The sequence below is a fragment of the Rattus norvegicus genome, chromosome X, assembly GCF_036323735.1.
Source record: "Rattus norvegicus strain BN/NHsdMcwi chromosome X, GRCr8, whole genome shotgun sequence".
In the NCBI taxonomy this organism is placed as follows: Eukaryota; Metazoa; Chordata; class Mammalia; order Rodentia; family Muridae; genus Rattus; species Rattus norvegicus.
In genome coordinates, this window is record NC_086039.1 from 137,765,020 (window position 1) to 137,782,065 (window position 17,046).

The 17,046-nt window shown below is 42.5% G+C and overlaps 1 protein-coding gene across 2 annotated transcripts in view; it reads right to left on the reverse strand.

The window, feature by feature from the left end:
* Positions 1-17,046, reverse strand: part of Plac1 (placenta enriched 1) — a 133,793-nt gene that overhangs the window by 24,124 nt on the left and 92,623 nt on the right. The window contains exons 1-2 of one of the 2 annotated variants that reach the window (NM_001024894.1): positions 16,685-16,781; positions 1,367-1,438 (exon numbers count right to left, since the gene is read on the reverse strand). The gene's annotated coding sequence lies outside the window, so the exon portion shown is untranslated. Of the gene's footprint in view, positions 1-1,366; positions 1,439-16,684; positions 16,782-17,046 lie in introns of those variants that run through there. The other variant, XM_017602056.3, reaches the window with a different exon arrangement.

Below are 17,046 nucleotides of genomic sequence, written 5' to 3' on the forward strand. Positions count from 1 at the left end.
TTTCCAGTTTTGGTCAGTGGGATGAATCTGTATTATATTACTAGAATTTTATCTATCATCAATTTTTTATTTTTTTCCAGTCAATTTCTTTTAAAGATTTTAAAGCAGGACAAGCTCATTATAAAAGTAAGGAAATGAAAATAATTCATAATCCTACAACACAGAATTAGCTCCTGTTAAAGTTTATATTTATTTCCTTCTAGTCTTCTACACACGCACACACAGTATCATGCCATATGTTCATTTGTATATTTTCTCCCCCTTCACTTAATTTGGTCTGTGAGCATTTCCCCATACTATTAAACATCCTTCTAAATATGATTGAGAATAATGATACAACATTTCACACTATATAACTATGTAGCATTTCACAAATATAAATATATTTTACGTAGACAATTTCAGAAATTTTCTCTTCTGAAATTTTTTAAATGATGCTATAATTTCTTTGTAGTTTGATATATCTATTACATTTCAAATACTTATTTTTATTAATACCTTGATTATATATATTTATAGGGTACAGTGTTATAATTTGATAAATGTATATGATGTATAATGATTCAATCAGGTAATTGGCATTCCCCTCTCCTTAAACACCTACATTTTTATTGTGATCAACACATAATGGTTGCTCCTTTGAAAAGATGAATTTTTTAGAAAAAGCCTCTCAGGGGGTAGAGGAGAAGAACACTGTTAATGCTTTGACACATTTCGCAGCTGCCCTTGTGTGTGAGTTATACCGATTTGTGTTCCTATGGGTGCTAAAGAATGCCTAAGTTTCTGCATTAACACGGAACCTTTCACCAGCGTGTATTCAGGCACTATGTATTTCAACTCAAAGGCATTTAATAAGCCCCTCGAGCATGTTGTGTCTCAACCTTTCCAGACTTTCTAAGCTGTTTCTAAGCAGAAGCACCTGCTATATGCCGGGTAATTAGACTCTCTAGTTATGCCAAGTAAATGCCAGATAAGACACATATGAAGATGATTAAAAATGCAAGTGGAAAATAACAACACATAATTCTCCATGGCTAGAGCTGACACTACTTAGCCTTTAAATAGTTACTCATTGGAGGAAGACACCAATGTAGCTAATTAAAATAATTTAGATCCCATGAGCACCAAAAAAAAAAAAAAAAGAATGCATTAACAGGACTCTTGCAAAACACAGAGCTTGACTTGGAATTATTTACCATACTTCCTGGCATAAAGCAGAATGAGATGGGAGAGGGCTCTTACACATTCACATCTTTCGCAAAAACGCGCATGGGTGAAAGGACCATTTCTGCTTTTGTCAATTCCCTTTACAAAGTTAACCTGTTGGTTATTGGAGAAGGGGACACAGAACACACAGAAAACTAACCTCCTTCTGGCAGCTGGGGACAATTTGTCAGTCTCCTTTGAAATGAGGCTTTGTGCTCACTGCTGAAGGCAGCTGGAAAAGAAAAAGCATGACAGACAAAAGCTGAAATCCACATGAAGAAAGGTCTTTTTCCCCAAAATTCCTGCCTGCGTTAGCAATGGTCAGAACAGAAAGTACATGTCTATCTTTGCAGAGAAGGCCTCTGTGCTACGGGAGGCATTCAGAATGCCTGTTGACCTGAATAGGACTGCGGGGTAGCATCTAAGCAAGCCTTCTTACCCTGTGACAGATTGCGCACTCAAATCTGTCTACAAGGACGTCTAAACCAAGTGAGGTTGCCATCTTTGAAAATCTGGAAACAGCATTACTACGTTGAAAAGGCAGACCCAATTCATATATAGTGGCAACTGGCTAAGAAATAAAGGCTGAAGTGCATGATTTCAAACAAAACGGTAACCGATGGAATGACTGAAACAATACTGTCAAAGTGGAGGCAGCTCGACTGTGCTTCACCTAGTTGACAGTTGAATTCTGGAACATCCATAGTAACAATGGACTACTACTCAGTAACACACAAAAAAAGTGGACCATATAATATATACCAACATCAGGACAGTTATCAATGACTCAAAATCATAGGTGAAAGAACACAGTGACCAAAGGTCACTTCATGCTGTGTGATTCCCTTTGTTCAGCATTCCGTAAAAGGCAAAGCTGAAGTGACATGACACTTTTCAGTGGCTGGAAGGCCACTCAGAGAGGAGGGGCAGTTTATTATACAGATAGACATTGGCAGATATTCATTTTGGCCACGGGACTACTCAGCGGGATGCTCTTGGGTGGCGGTCAGATGACTTTATATTTGCCTAAACTCAGACTGTATACCAAAAAGGTAAAACTGTATGCTACTTTATAAATTGGAAAACAAAAATACAAACCAAAAAAAAGAGAGAAAAAGAAAAAGAAACCCACCCAAAAATTTGACCAAATAAGGAGAAGTAACAGAAAGGGGCAGATGATAGTAAAGCTAAGTAAGTGAAGTCCTCAGCTTTTATATCAGAGAGTCAGTTGATAAGGGCTACAAAGGATAAGTCAGGAAGCAGGAGTCTAAACATTGCTTAGAGATTATGTAGCAACCACAGAGACGCTGAAAATAGGGTCTGATAAACATGAGTGTCTCCGAGGAGGAAGAGGAGTAGTGAGGTGGAGAGCTAGTGAAAAATCCCAAGATTTGACCCTTTTCACAGCCATTATTCTATGTTGTATTGAAAGCTAAGAAGTCTTAGATTTTTGAGCTGGAAGGGACTAAATCACCCAGTTAAACTATTACTTTTTAGCCACCCAGGAAAACAACAGAGACTGGATAAGAGGTACACATGAAAGGACAGCAGATTGCTAACAGACAGGGCTGGAGCTCAGGGCTCTGGCCATTGTACTAATAGCTTCGCCCAGACCTAATGGAATCACTGGTTAGCATCAAGTCTGACAAACAAAAAAAATGTCCTGGGATAACACCAGGGGTGGGATTCACATGCCGACACGGCTCCCTTCGCCTGGGAGATGAGTCAGAATTTTGGAAGTGGTCCCTGACATAGCATGAATGAGGTAATGTTATAGGAATCCTGACGTCCATCAAGGCTCTGCTCAGGTCTAATCTGGGGGCTCTGGTCCTTAGTAACTGTCTGATAAATGTCTTTAGCAGCTACTCCTGGCCTGCTGTGTGATAGGGATCTCTCACAAACAGCACAATTCTCTTTGCAATTTAAAACAATGGGTTTGTCTGTTTTTCCTCATCAGCCTTTAATCTCCACAACCTCTAAACCCAAGCAATGTTTCAGTGAAATCCATCAGGTTGGAAACTTCCTTCCTTTCTTCCTTCCTTCCTTTCTTTCTTTCTTTCTTCCTTCCTTCCTTCCTTCCTTCCTTCCTTCCTTCCTTCCTTCTTTCCTTCCTTCCTTTCATATTTGCTTAAGTTTTTGTGCTCATGTAGCGGTAAGAGGACAACTTGTGGGAGTTGGTTCTCTCTTCCCACCATGTGGGTCCCAGGGATCAAATTCAGATGGTCAGGCTTGAAGGTAACTAAGTGCCTTTACTGGCTATGCTACCTCCCTGGCCCCAGCTGGAAACTGTTGATCGGACATATTTCCAATTTTAGAGGTATCTTGTTCTGTTTTAGCATTCCTAGAAGAGTTGAAATTGCCTGCCGATTTTGACCACACTGTCTACCTCAGGAAGACTTTCCATGGGGCTCAGCACTAGGCTGGAAACATGGCCTTCTGCTAAGCACCCCTGCCCTGTTGTCAGAGCCAGCGGGCTCACTAGCCCCTTGTCACACAGTCAGAGCCTGCAGGCTCACTTGCCCCTCCTCACACATGCTCTGAGGTTTACTGAATAAGGACACCATTATGCCTGCTCTCATTCTTTCTCAGTGGGAACAACATGGCCCTTTTTGAGCTTGAAGCTCACTTCAAAGGGTGTGGCTATCATTCAGGCTCCTAAGTGAAGGCTTCCTCGGGGAAGTGCTCAAATTCAATTCTAGCTCTAGAATCTTCTCTAGGGTAAAGGGAGTTAGTTAGTTTTGTCTACCCTTTGAGGAAATAATGTATATTTTCAAACCTCCTGAGAAAACAATTTTTCTATCAATACCCCCTCTCATGCTTGGCTCATGGCCCAGTTCTGAGGCCTGCCTTACCTCTGCCTGGCATTTGCTTCAGAACAGCTGGCCCAGGGAGCTCAAACACTTAGCTTCAGCTGCCAGCTTAAGGAAGGAGAGGTCCCTGTAGTTGAGCTGTGACAATGACAACATTTGTTCCCACACTGGGATTCTCAAAATCAACAGCAGTGACAGGCTCCAAAGGGGATCATGGCCAGTAACTGCCCAGGGATGTTCATACATCCAGCTTTGACAAGAAACACGTAGTCACCTAGTCATCTCTCTGTTGTACACTAGAGAAAAACAAAGGGCAAGAGACCAGGGCATCGACCCAAGGGAATGATGGTCATTCTCCTCAGAAGCACAATCAAGACACCTGGGTCAGTCAGTACATGTTTGTTTCTGTGACTTGCCAATTCACTGATTCAGCCAATAGACTGATTACCTAGCATACATAAACCAGGCGCGGTACTGTCTGCCTGGCATCCTAGTCCTTGGATGCTGGAGGGAGGAGGTTTAGGAGTCGAACTTGAAGGTCAAACTCAGCTCTGTTCTCCAAAACAAAACAAAACAAAACAAAACAAAACAAAACATCAAAAACCACAACAAAAAGGAGGTGACTTCTAGGAGGGAAGAGGTGTCTCAAACTCCTGTAGGAATGTGACAAGAAGACCGGGGCCAAGACGATCTCTTCCAGGAACTGAGTAGCATTGCCATCTGTATTCTTCCAGCAAATGTTGACTATGTTAGGCACTAGGACTCTGGAGGCACTGGGAGCACTAGGGCATGGAGCCCCTTTTATTTATTTGTTTATTTGTTGGTTTATTTATTTTTAAAAGATCTCTAAATACCCACGCTGGTCTGAAACTCACTACATCCCCAAGGATGTCCTCTGTACTTCTGACCCTCCTGCATCCACCTCCCTCCTGAGTGTGGGACTGCAGGCATGTATAACCACACCCAGTTTTATGCAGTGCTGGGGATGGATCCCACAGACTTGTGCATGTTAGCTACTTGGTCTTAAGCTGTGTGGAGTTGGATGAGGGACAATCAGTTTTATTGGTGATTTAGGGCTGTGACAAAAAACACTAATCTCAAAATTGAGAAGGTTCAAGTTTACCCCTGAGCTGGCTAACATGAAATGGTGTTTTACTACAGTTTGGATATTTTTTCCTCCTTCTAACTAGAGTGGTGGGCAAGTACTGAATAATTCACTTCAATTTTCATGTTTGAGAGGATATATTCGTATTCTCATGAAGCTGACCAGAGAACTTATTATAATATATAACAAGAAAATTTCAAGATACAATAAAGGTGTCCTGGGGCTGGGGATTTAGCTCAGTGGTAGAGCGCTTACCTAGGAAGCGCAAGGCCCTGGGTTCGGTCCCCAGCTCCGAAGAAAAAAAAAAAAGAACTAAAAAAAAAAATAAAGGTGTCCTACCAATTGAGGTTGAAGTTACAAAAGAGACTTGCTACTGGGTGGGTCATTAATTGGGTGAAAAAGACATTAAAAGTAAGACTGGGCGTCTTTCCGGAGGAAGAGCATTTTTTCTGATGGCTCTGAGGAAGCAGCAAGGCCACGAAGAAGAAAGCACAGCCTTAGTGGCACTGCAGCAAGGATCAGCTGCACTACAAGATGGAATCAGGCTGGCTCTAGATGGGACCCCAAGCTCTAGATGAGAATGCAGCCTAGGTAACACCTGGGCCACAGCCCCAAGCGCAGCAATGCTGTGATGCTCGGTGATGTACTGTGTCTGGGATTTGAGAAGCCAGGGGAACCCAAATTGGATTTGGGTCGTTGAGGTCTGCTTCTCAACAACCAAAGTGGTTCCAAACTCTGGGATGCCCAGTAGGCATCAGAATTCCCATATGACTGAGCAACTCCACTATTAGGAATTTATATGATCCAGCTATATAGCACTCACGGATACCCAGAGGAAGGAATGCCATTCAGCATCCTACAGACCCACCCATGTCCATTGCAGCACTTAGTCACAACAGTCAAGTGACTGAACCAGCTTAGATATCTATCAATAGGTCATGGGAATGTACGTTATGTAGCTGTAGTCGGTCATAAAGAATAAAATTGTGTCATTTACAGGAAAATGGATAGAATTGGAGATCGTCCTGTTAAGCAAAATTAGCCATAGAAAGAAAGTATCCTGTGTTTTCTCTCATAAGCTACATCTACGAAAAATATGTCAGAGTGGACTGAGGAGATGGTTCAGTTGGTTAAGCCTTTGCTGCACAGGCATGTGGACCTGAGCTCAAATCCCTAACACCTACATAAAATGTAGGCATGCCAGTGTGTCTGTAACCCCAGAGCTTGGCTGGGCTGGAGTCTCAGAAGGTTGCTGAAGCTTGTTGGCCAGCCAGTCTAGCCAAATTGATGAGCTCCAGATGAAGGGAAAGACCCTGTCTCAAAAAATTAAGTAGGAGAGTGAGGAGGAAGACACAACTGACTTCTGGCCTCTGTGTACATATACATGCGTGCATATGCACTGAATGACCGTGTACCTACACCTACACATACACATACAGCATACACATAAAAGTCATAACAAAATACATTATGTTGTACAATGCCTATACACTACAAAGTATATTGCTCAATCCCTATTTGTTTGGATAATTCATATGTGCTCATTTGTGTGTGTGTGTGTGTGTGCATATAGAGAGGTCAGATACTGATGCTCGAAGTCTTCCTAAATTATTCCCCCTTTATTCTTTGACACGGGGTGTCTCATGGAACCTGGAATTTATAGCTTAGGCCAGGTTGGATAGAGAGCTTCAGGAATCTTCTATTCCACCCCGCTAGCACTGGGATATTAGGTTCACACTGCTGCTGCTGGCTTTTATGTGGGTGCTGAAGATTTGAACTCAGGTCCTCATGCATACAGGACAAGCATTTCATTACAAATGGAGCCATCTGTCCAATCCTTCTCTTCTTACTATTTATTTAAAATTTGATTTCCATTGTGATAGAATACAAATAGAGGAAACTCATTTTTTTATTTGTAAAGACTTCTTTTATGGCCTATAATGTGATCTATTTTGGAGAAAGTTCCATGTGTCACTGAGAGGAACATGCATTCCACAGTTTTTGGGTGACACATTCTGTAGATACATTGGAAGCCCTTTTGATCTAGTATATTTTAACTCTGAAATTTCTTTGTAAACTTTTGTCTGAATGATCTATTTGTGAGAGTAGGTCACCCATTATCATTAATTTCCCATCTAGATCTCTGTTCTTTTATGCCCATTAACACTTGCCTTACGAGTACACCAATATTGAGTAAATAGATATTCCACATAGTTCCATCTTCTTGATAAATTATCCTCTTTAATAATACATAACAATCTGACTTATCTCTTCTGACTAATTTTTGGCTTGAAGTCTACTTTAATGGCTGTGAGTATCATTAGTCCTGCTCTATTTGGCCTTTCATTTGCATATCGACTTCTGTCCTTTTATTCCTAGTCTCTGTGGCTCTTTTCCAGGGAGGTGGACTTTTCTAAACAGTTAATCTTTCAGTCTGACTCAACCAGTTTGCTTCTCTTAATTGGTGGGTTAGAGCTGATTACTTTTAGAGTTTATTACTGAAAGGTAAGTACTAACTCCCACTCACTAAGAGAATGGAGTTCATTGCATTAGGAATGCTTGATTCTTTCCTAATTCTCAGTTATTTATCCAACTTTTTGACAGGGTCTTATTGTGTAGGTCTAGCTAATCTGGAACTCACTATGTAGATCAAACTGGACTTAAACTCACAAAGACTGGCCTTCCTTAGTATGTATTCATCCTCCTAGTGATATTGATAGTCTCCTGATAATGTCTCCTCCTCCTCCTCTTTCTGTACATAGTATTCCTTTAAGTGCGGATGCTCCCACTCCTTAAAAGGGGGAAAATATCCATAGGAGGAGATATGGAAGCAAAGTTTAGAGCAGAGACTGAAGGAACGGCCATTCAGAGCCTGTCCCACATGTGGCTCATATATATATACAGCCCCCAAAACTAGATAAGATTGATGAAGCTAAAAAATGCATGCTGAAAGGGACCAGATATAGATCTCTCCTGAGAGACACATCCAGTCCATGTCCAATACAGAGGTCAATGCTAGCAGCAAACCACTGAACTGAGAAAAGGATCCCCTTGGGGGGGGGGAATTAGAGGAAGGATTGAAAGAGCTGAAGGGGCTTACAACCCCATAAAAACAACAATGCCAAGCAACCAGAGCTTCCAGGGACTAAACCACTACCCAAAGACTATACATGGACTGACCCAGGGCTCCAAATGCATATGTAGCAGAGAATAGCCTTGTTGGGGCACCAGTGGAAGGGGAAGCCTTTGGTCCTGCCAAAGTTGGACCCCCAGTGCAGGGGAATGTGGGGAGGCAGCAGGGGGGTGGATGGGGGAAATACCCATATTGGGGAGGGGAGGGGATGGGGACTTATGGACAGGAAACCGGGAAAGGGAATAGCATTTGAAATGTATATAAAGAAATATATCTAATAAAAAATAAAAAGAATGAACATAAAAGATTTTAAATAAAGTAAAATAAAACCCACTAAAATAGTAATGAGTGAAAACAAGACAGAGAAGACAAAAAAGGGTTGGAGAAGCTTTTTTCTGCTTTTACGAAAGAACAGGACAGGGATAGGGTGTAGAAGGGCATAGCTGAATTCTATTAGAGTTCTTCTCTGTTCCCAGTGTGTAGGATGTGGCTACCATGGGCTAGGTCACTATCAGTGTGCTGTATTTTATTTTATTTATTTTATTTTTGAGACAGGGTTTCTTGTAGCTCAGACTAGCTTTGAACCTTCTATATAGCTGACAATGACCTTGCACTTCTGACCCTCCTGCTTCTACCTCAGTGCAGATATTACAAAAGTGGGACACCACGCCAGGTTCTGTGGTTGTTAGGTGGAGCTTAGGACTTATGCATGTTAGGCAAGTGTACCACCAACTGATCTGCATCCCCCAGACCCTTAGTACCAGCATTCCTTTAGAAACTTTACTTCTTTGTGTATGTGGGACCACTGGTGGCATCAAGGAGCTCTGTAGCATGTGGGCTTTGTACAGGCTTCCACTTGTTCTGGAGACCAATACCCCAGCCACAGGGGACAATCCTTTACACATGTCAGAGAATCAGGGAAACCAACAAAGCACTGGGTTTTACATATGGAGATTTTCGGGAACCCAGTCTGCTGCCCACGGCTCACAGAGATTTCCGAGCCTGTCTGCCTGGAAACCAGCTTATAGGTGGGAATGGCTGGAGAGCTTTCAAACAATCCATAGCAGGGAAAGCAGTTCTAGAGGTCAATCTACCTTCCATGGGCTCAGAGTTCCCAGAATGTTCAGGTATTATTAGGTGATGGCATTTATGTGTCACCCTAGAGGCCAGAGCTACCAAATTTCTTGATTTCCAAAAGCCTAGGCATCCATACTGCCTAAACAGCTCAGTGTGTTTACACCCAGCCCTCTCCATCTCTATGACTACCCACTCTGGGCTATTTCCTACCCAGACGTTATACTTTGGCAGTGTATCCTAGGTTTTCCTGATTTGTGATTGTTCCTTGATTTCAGGTCCCCAGAGTAGTTTAGTCTCAAACAATAGGCCCTCTCTCAAGATGGTGCCTGATTACAATTCTGAGTGACAAAATGGATTTGGAATACACTGCCGTGGCTGGCTATGAGAAATAGATTAATGTTAGCAGTCTACTATATTTTGCCTCTTTAACACAGAAATGGTAGATTGTTCTCATACTTGTGATTTTGCATATGTGGTAGGATGATATATATATATATATATACATATATATATATATGTGTGTGTGTGTGTATGTGTGTATAATGTGTGTATGTTTTGATGTGTATTGCATGTGTGTATACATACATATACAAGTACATGTTTATACTCATATATGTAGAAGTGCATTTCCATGCATGTGGAGACCAGGTGTTGATGTTGGATGTCTTCCTTGTCAACCATGTTCCATTTTGTTTTTTAAGACAGGTTTTCTCTCTAAATGGTTGGCCAGCAAGCTTCAGGGATCCTACTGTCTCCATGTCTCTGCCTTTCCAGTTCTGGTACTATAGGTGTACACTAAATTTTTTTTAAAAAAAAAACATAGATGGTAGAGCTCTAACCTCAGTTCCTCATGTTTATGTGACAAGGATGTCAGTGACTGAGCCATCTCCACCACCCCAGGTTATTCGTATTTGATGCTTGTTCCTTCTAAAATCTCCCATCTGCCATGGTTTTTCTAAGGTTCTAATATCATCATGAAGCTTTTCAGAAGCTAAGGGAGAAGACTTTTTCTCAGTCCCATATTTATGCTCTAACATCAAGTTTCCCCTAGGAACCCTTGCCAACACAACAGCTTACTTCAGACTTGTTCCTTAGCCACAGGATCAAGACAAGAACATTTGCATAGAGCAACACAGTAATCTCTTCAGACTCCATGGATCCAGAGCTAGCTGGGATGCTAGGTTGAGCCAGCAGGAAGAAGAGTGGTAAGCTTCAGTTTGTCAGTCAACATGACTGCAGTAACCCTGGGCTCACAAGGTCACAACTTCTATGAAATGATTTTCCTTGAGATGGCAGACATCACTTAAGCATTCAACAATGTTTACTATTTTACCTTTATGCCAAATTATTTATACATCCATAGAAGTCAGGTTCTTGAATAATACTTAGGCCAATAGTTTCAGGAAAACCGTCACCTAAAAGGAAGGAAACTGCACAACAGGTGAGATGGCTCCGAGGGTAAAGGGTCTTGATAAAGCCTGAGTTGCGTACAAGGAAATGCTCACAGTCCACCCTAGCTTCTGTTAGCCCTGAAGCTCCAAAGGTAAGGAAGCCAAAGGCAACCACGTCAGCTTTGTGTTTCCCAGAACCCTTACAGTGGAAGGAGAAAAGGAAGTCCCACGAAGTGTCCTTTGACCTCCATGTGCGCAGGCACGTATGTGCCTCTATACATGGGCATGTGCACACATGGATACATAAGCGAATATAATTTAAAGCAAAGTGGAGCATATTTTGCCTCAATTTATTTTTAAAAGGAGCAAATTAAAGAATGGTAGAAGTATCTTCTTTAAAAGACAGTAAATGCTAAATGTCCACTAACTTTAGCTTCTTTATGTATAAAATGGAAATCTCTCTCTCTCTCTCTCTCTCTCTCTCTCTCTCTCTCACACACACACACACACACACACACACACACTTGTAATGATATGATTGTCGGTTTACAAAACTCAAGACATGCTTGATATGGTAGCAGACACAGCGCTTGGGAAGCTGAGGTAGGAGAGGAGCGCCATGTGTTCAAGGCCAATCTGAGCTACACAGTGAGACCATGTGTTAGTACAAAAGGAAATATAGTGGGTTGTGCTGGTACCTATCAGTAGGGTAGGCTGAATAAGTAGAGGGAAGAGGATCATGAATTTGAGCCAGCCTAGGCTACATATGTGGGCTACAGAGATGGCTCAATGGGTAAATCCCTTGCTTCATAAGCATGAGGATAGAAGTTCAGATTCCACCACTCACATTAAAGCAAGAAGCTGGGGTTGGGGATTTAGCTCAGTGGTAGAGCACTTGCCTAACAAGCGCAAGGCCCTGGGTTCGGTCCCCAGCTCCGGAAAAACAAAAAACAAAAACACAAAAAACAAAAAAACCAAGAAGCTATGGTATAGTAGTCCACCTATAAGCCCAGTGACTAGGAGGTATGGCGGCAGGGCATCTCCACAGTTAACTGCCTAGCTATCTCCTGATGAGCTCCAGGTTCAGCAAGAGGTTCTTCCTCAGGAAATAAACTGGGGGGGGGGGGGGCGGTGACTGAGGAAAGACATTTGACACCTACTTCTGGTCTCCACATGTATACCCTCCCATGTGCACCCTACACACACACACACACACACACACACACACACACACACACACACACATACACACACACACACCCCAAAGAAACAATTGAAAGAAAAATAAATCAACATCTTGGTTTTAGCCCAGGGCTCCTAAACACAGCCGTTTGTATATAAGGAGGTATATCTATATAGAAACATGCAAGGAAATATACATTGTCCACCCTAGCCTCTGTTAGCTCTGAAGCCACAGAGCTCTATTCATCCAGCAAAGGAACAAAGTCATTTTTATATTCCTGTAACGTTTGTACAAATAAAAGCTTGCAATCAGCACACATTTGTGGCACCTTTGCCCTGTCATGCCCCCAAGCTAGAGAAGCAGTTCCCATGTGGAGTCTAGCCTCTGTGGGTTACCTTCAATGGCCAAGCGTGTGCTTCCCTTCCAAACTCACCCTGGGTCCTGCCTTCCTCTTAGCAATCTGCAGTCAGAGTGCAAGGGGATTCAGTTGGACATGGAGCTGCCTCTCCAGCACAGAAAGCAGGTTGAAATCTTGTTTAGGCGTGCCACAGGAATCTCCATACCTACCCAGCCACCTTGTTCCTAGTTCTAAGGAAAATGGTCCACGCTAGGAAAGAAACACTTAGCAGAAGCCAGGGAACCAACCTTCTTCTGCAGACCTTGCTTCTCCCATTTCCTTCTGGCATAGGGACTGTCCATTTCTCAAGCCAGGTTCACAACCTGTGCAGGCTGGGAAGTGGCTTTTCACAAGACCTGGGACACTAAGTAGAACCCCAAACAAAGACTGACTTGGGAAGTGTTCCCTTAGTGTGCAAGGCCCCTCCTAGACACAGGCAGTGACTCATCTGCCAGTGAGGATGGTTTCTAGACCAAAAAGCTCTCAGTGAACCCTTTGTGGATGAACTATTTTTGCAAAGGTGAAAAAGTCTCCTGGCTCAGTGGGTTGGGGTACTTGACATCACGCCTGAAAACTTGGGCTTGATTCCCAGAGCTCACATGGTAGAAGGAGAGAACTGGCTTTTGCTAGTTGTCCTCTGACCTATACACGTGGGCTGTGCTATGTACTCTGCCCCCACTACAAATTTGATAAAATATACCAATAAATAATATCTAAGACTCTCCTTCTGTTTCTCAGGGACACAGTTTATTCCACCTTGTTTCCTTAAAGCAGAGTAAAAGGCTCCTGCATTGAATGGGGACGTCAGTCAGACAGGTGAGTACCTTAAGGCCCTGAATGACTTGCTTCTTTACAGGGAAGTAAATTTGCATGACTCCAGGCAAAGGTTCCAGAAATCAGCCACCTGTTTCCTCATTCCATTTGGCTTTCACAATCTGACCACTGACACCCAGTCCTAAGGAGAAGGAATGGAGTTAGAGAGGCCATGTGAGAACCAGGGAGATGGGTGTGTGTGTGTGAAAACCAAAACTTATTTGGAGGCTAAAATCAAGCAGCTTTGCCCACCTAGTTTTCTGCTGGAAGTTTGATGATTTGAATTCTTACACTTCGGTCCTTATCAACTCTGAGTTGATTGTGTGTGTGTGTGTGTGTGTGTGTGTGTGTGTGTGTGTGTGTGTGTGTGTGATGCTGAGGTAAAGGTCCCGTTTGATTCTCTTGCACGTGGCTATCCACTTTTCACAGAATCATTTACTGAACGGGCTATCATTTTCCATTGTATCTTCTTGGCACCCAGAGAAAACAAGTAGTTGACTGCATATGCCTGGGTTTATTTCTGGGCTGTCTAATCCTTTTCACTGTTCTCCATATGTGGGATTTTATGCCAATACTCTGCTGTTTTGGTCACTATGGTTTTGTCATATATTTTGAAATTAGAAAGTACGATGGCTCAACATCGCTTTCCTTTCTTTTGATTGTATGGGCTTTTTGCATGTTTTGATTCCACAGAAGTTTTAGATTTTTCCTATTTCTGTTAAAAAAAATGCTACTGGATTGATGAAGATTGCATCTACTCAGAATATCCCTTGGGTGTTACTGAAATGTTATGACCATGGGAGGGATTTGCATTTATGAAGGCCTTCTATGTCTTACATTAATGTTTTATAATTTTCACATATAGATCTTTCACTTCCTTGGAAGTGTCTTCCCCACAGCTTCTCTGTTTCCCTCACATGACTGTTTGGTTTGAGGATCCAGTAAGCAGCAGGGCAGGAAGCCCTTTGGACATGTATTGTTGTGGTCTAAAGCACTGATAGGAGGTTTTGAGCTGATTTGACTGATCCAATTGTTCTGGTCTTCTATAAACACAGCCTAAGTCCCCACATGGTAGAATTTCTGGGTTCAGGGGTCAAATAGCATTCCCACTGGAGTAGAGGACAATGGTGGAGCAGGCCAAACTCCAAGTTTTGCTCACGTAACAAAGGTCCAACCGTTTCTGTTCCCATGCTCATGAGGATGTTCCCAGACCAGGAAGCTAACTCCACGCAGATGGACCTATCCCCTCCGAGCAAAACCTTTGGGGCTTCTTAGTGACTTGCTTACGTCAGAAGGATACTATTGGCACCTGCCTGTAGCATTATCTCACTTATTAACTCCATAGCAACCCTGTTATTATCCCTAACTGTCAGATGAAGAAATGGAGCTTTCAAGAGATTAAATCACTTGCCCCAGGTCACACAGCTGTGTGTTTCCAAAGTTCAGTCTTTGTAATAACGGCCTGCCTTAGAAAGGACATCTGGTATTGAGAGCCAAGGACTCCAATATTTTTATCTAATTCCTCATTCTAGTCTGCCTGGATCATCGAACTCCTAGGAGCTGGGTTCTAACCCTTCTAACCCTCTCTGACCAAGGAGTCAGTCCCTTTACTAATGGAAGCATGGCTATCATTGAACAAAAGGAAGAAGGGAGGAACAGGGTTCCTGCCCAGGTATTTATCTTATAGGGACAGCAGAAGGAAGTGAAGCACCCCTTGCAATAGAGAGAAACAAGGCTGTCTTCTGAATAAATAGCAGTTGAATCATAAACACAATTACATTTCTACTTCTTTTAAGACAATGGTTATTAACCTTTTCGAATATGAACCCTTTGGGAATTTGAGGAAAGTTGTGGACCCTGTCCTAGGAGGAACAGCTCACCACAAACCCACAATTTTGCACATAGTTTCAGAGAAATTTATTGAGCTTCTTGTATGCTATCCAAGAGTAACAGACCCCAGGTTAAGAACTCCTGCTTTACATGAACTCACGTCTATGCTTTAAAATGTAATAAATCAGAAAACAATAACTCTTTGAAATAACAAGGCAACCTAGGGCCCAGACCTCAGGTTTTGCTTTATAAAGCTCTGGTTTTAGATACCTAACTGCTAGCATAGGATATATTTACATCTCCCACTCCTCTAGTGCTCTGTGAAAGACATAGATGGCCACTCTACTGTCCAGAAGACAGAAAGAGAACCTGTGCATAGCACGGGAGTAAAATTCTTTTCTTACTAGAGGTTGAGCTGCCATTTAGTAGATAGCAATGAGTTCATTGGATGGAGACTGGGTTATGTGACTTTAATAGTCCAAGCCAGCACCTGAGGACAAATGCTCTAATCCCTGTGTAAAAGCAGTATACATGTGACCACAAATCTGTTCTTACTAAGCAACTGATGGCTTCATAAAAGGCCAGGGATCTGATAGGAGTAGACTCAGTATATATTGGCTCCCTCACCTATGTCTGCAGTCAGCCTTCTTAAATTAGCCAGCCCATGTTATTCCAAATAGCAACTGTTAGTTCCTTGACCTCCAGAGGCCCATTGTTCTTTTACACAAATATTAGTTAATCCAGACCCAAGTCATTCCAAGACCATCCCCCACCCTCAACTCCCGCCTCTTGCACTGTAGTAGACAAGCTGTTACTGTAATCTTTACTAGAATTGTTAGTTATCGCGCGATATTTCCTCTCCTAATCTACTTCCAATGTTTAAGCTGTCACATAAATAGTCGCAAAGCACCAATCGGACACAAATGTTCTAGAGCACTTTCCTCTTTAAAGATTTTTACTGGAAAGAAAGAAGACGATGGGTTATATTGGAAAGTACACTGGACCCAGGGGCCTTTGGTCCACCATGCACTTCTCCACACCTCTCTGAGCCTCCCTTTCTATTGTTAGACAGCTGCTTAAAGCCGAGCATGGAGGTTCACACTTCCATGTGCTCGGGAAATTGAGGCAGGCTAGCAAGCCCCGCCCGTATAACACTATGAGACGCAGTCTCAATAACCTTGCCGAAAGGACACTTACAGTTTCTCTCTCGGACAGGTGCCACAGAACTCGGAAGACTCACCAAAGGGAGCGAACCCACAGATCAGTAACCCATCAGTAAGCTTTGGAATACATGCGAACTCAAAACCACGACCTCACCTAAGTTTCACACAGCCTCAGGGGCCACACAAATCCTCATTGTTCTGTCTTGTATTCATTTACTCTCTTGCTTCCTCTCCCACTTGCTTACTCAAAAAAAAAAAAAAAACCAAAAACCCTAAATAAATAAATAAATAAATAAATAAATAAATAAATAAATCTACCATGTATCTAGGCCATATTATTACCAGTTCTGCCTGGACCGTTTTCTTTTATGTGTACACACTTAGAAGCAGACTTAGCAAATAAAGAACACCTCACTTCAAAGCACATACTGCTACATAGCATGAAACTGGACTAGTCCCCTTTCCCGGTCTCCTTTCTTTCCCCTCTCCCTTCTCTCTTCTCCTTCATTGCACGTTGCTTGTTCCCAAAACACCCCCGTCCCCATTGCCCCATTGAAGTAAAAAATCGTTACTCACTTAAAAAAAGAAATCTTTGGCTTTCTGAGAATTCTGAGGCTGTTAGTCCTGTTCTCTCCGTGTGGAGCACGAGGGAAGGGGTAGCGAGAGGATGAGCAGGTCTCTTAGACTTGGATCTTCGATTCCTGAACTCTCCAGTTATATATATGCCTTTCAGGAGATGGCTGTGTGTTCACCCTCTCCCTTTTCCCGCCCACTTTCCTAACTCCCAAGCTGCAGAGCGAACCTGTGGCGCCCAAATGCACCAGGTGTCTCCAACTTCCTAATTGAGCTAGGCAGGCTCCTTCTCAGCCAAGAGTCTTGAAATATTTATCCAAATTTTGGGTTAATGCCTTAAGCAATCCCACGGAAGGTCAGTGTTC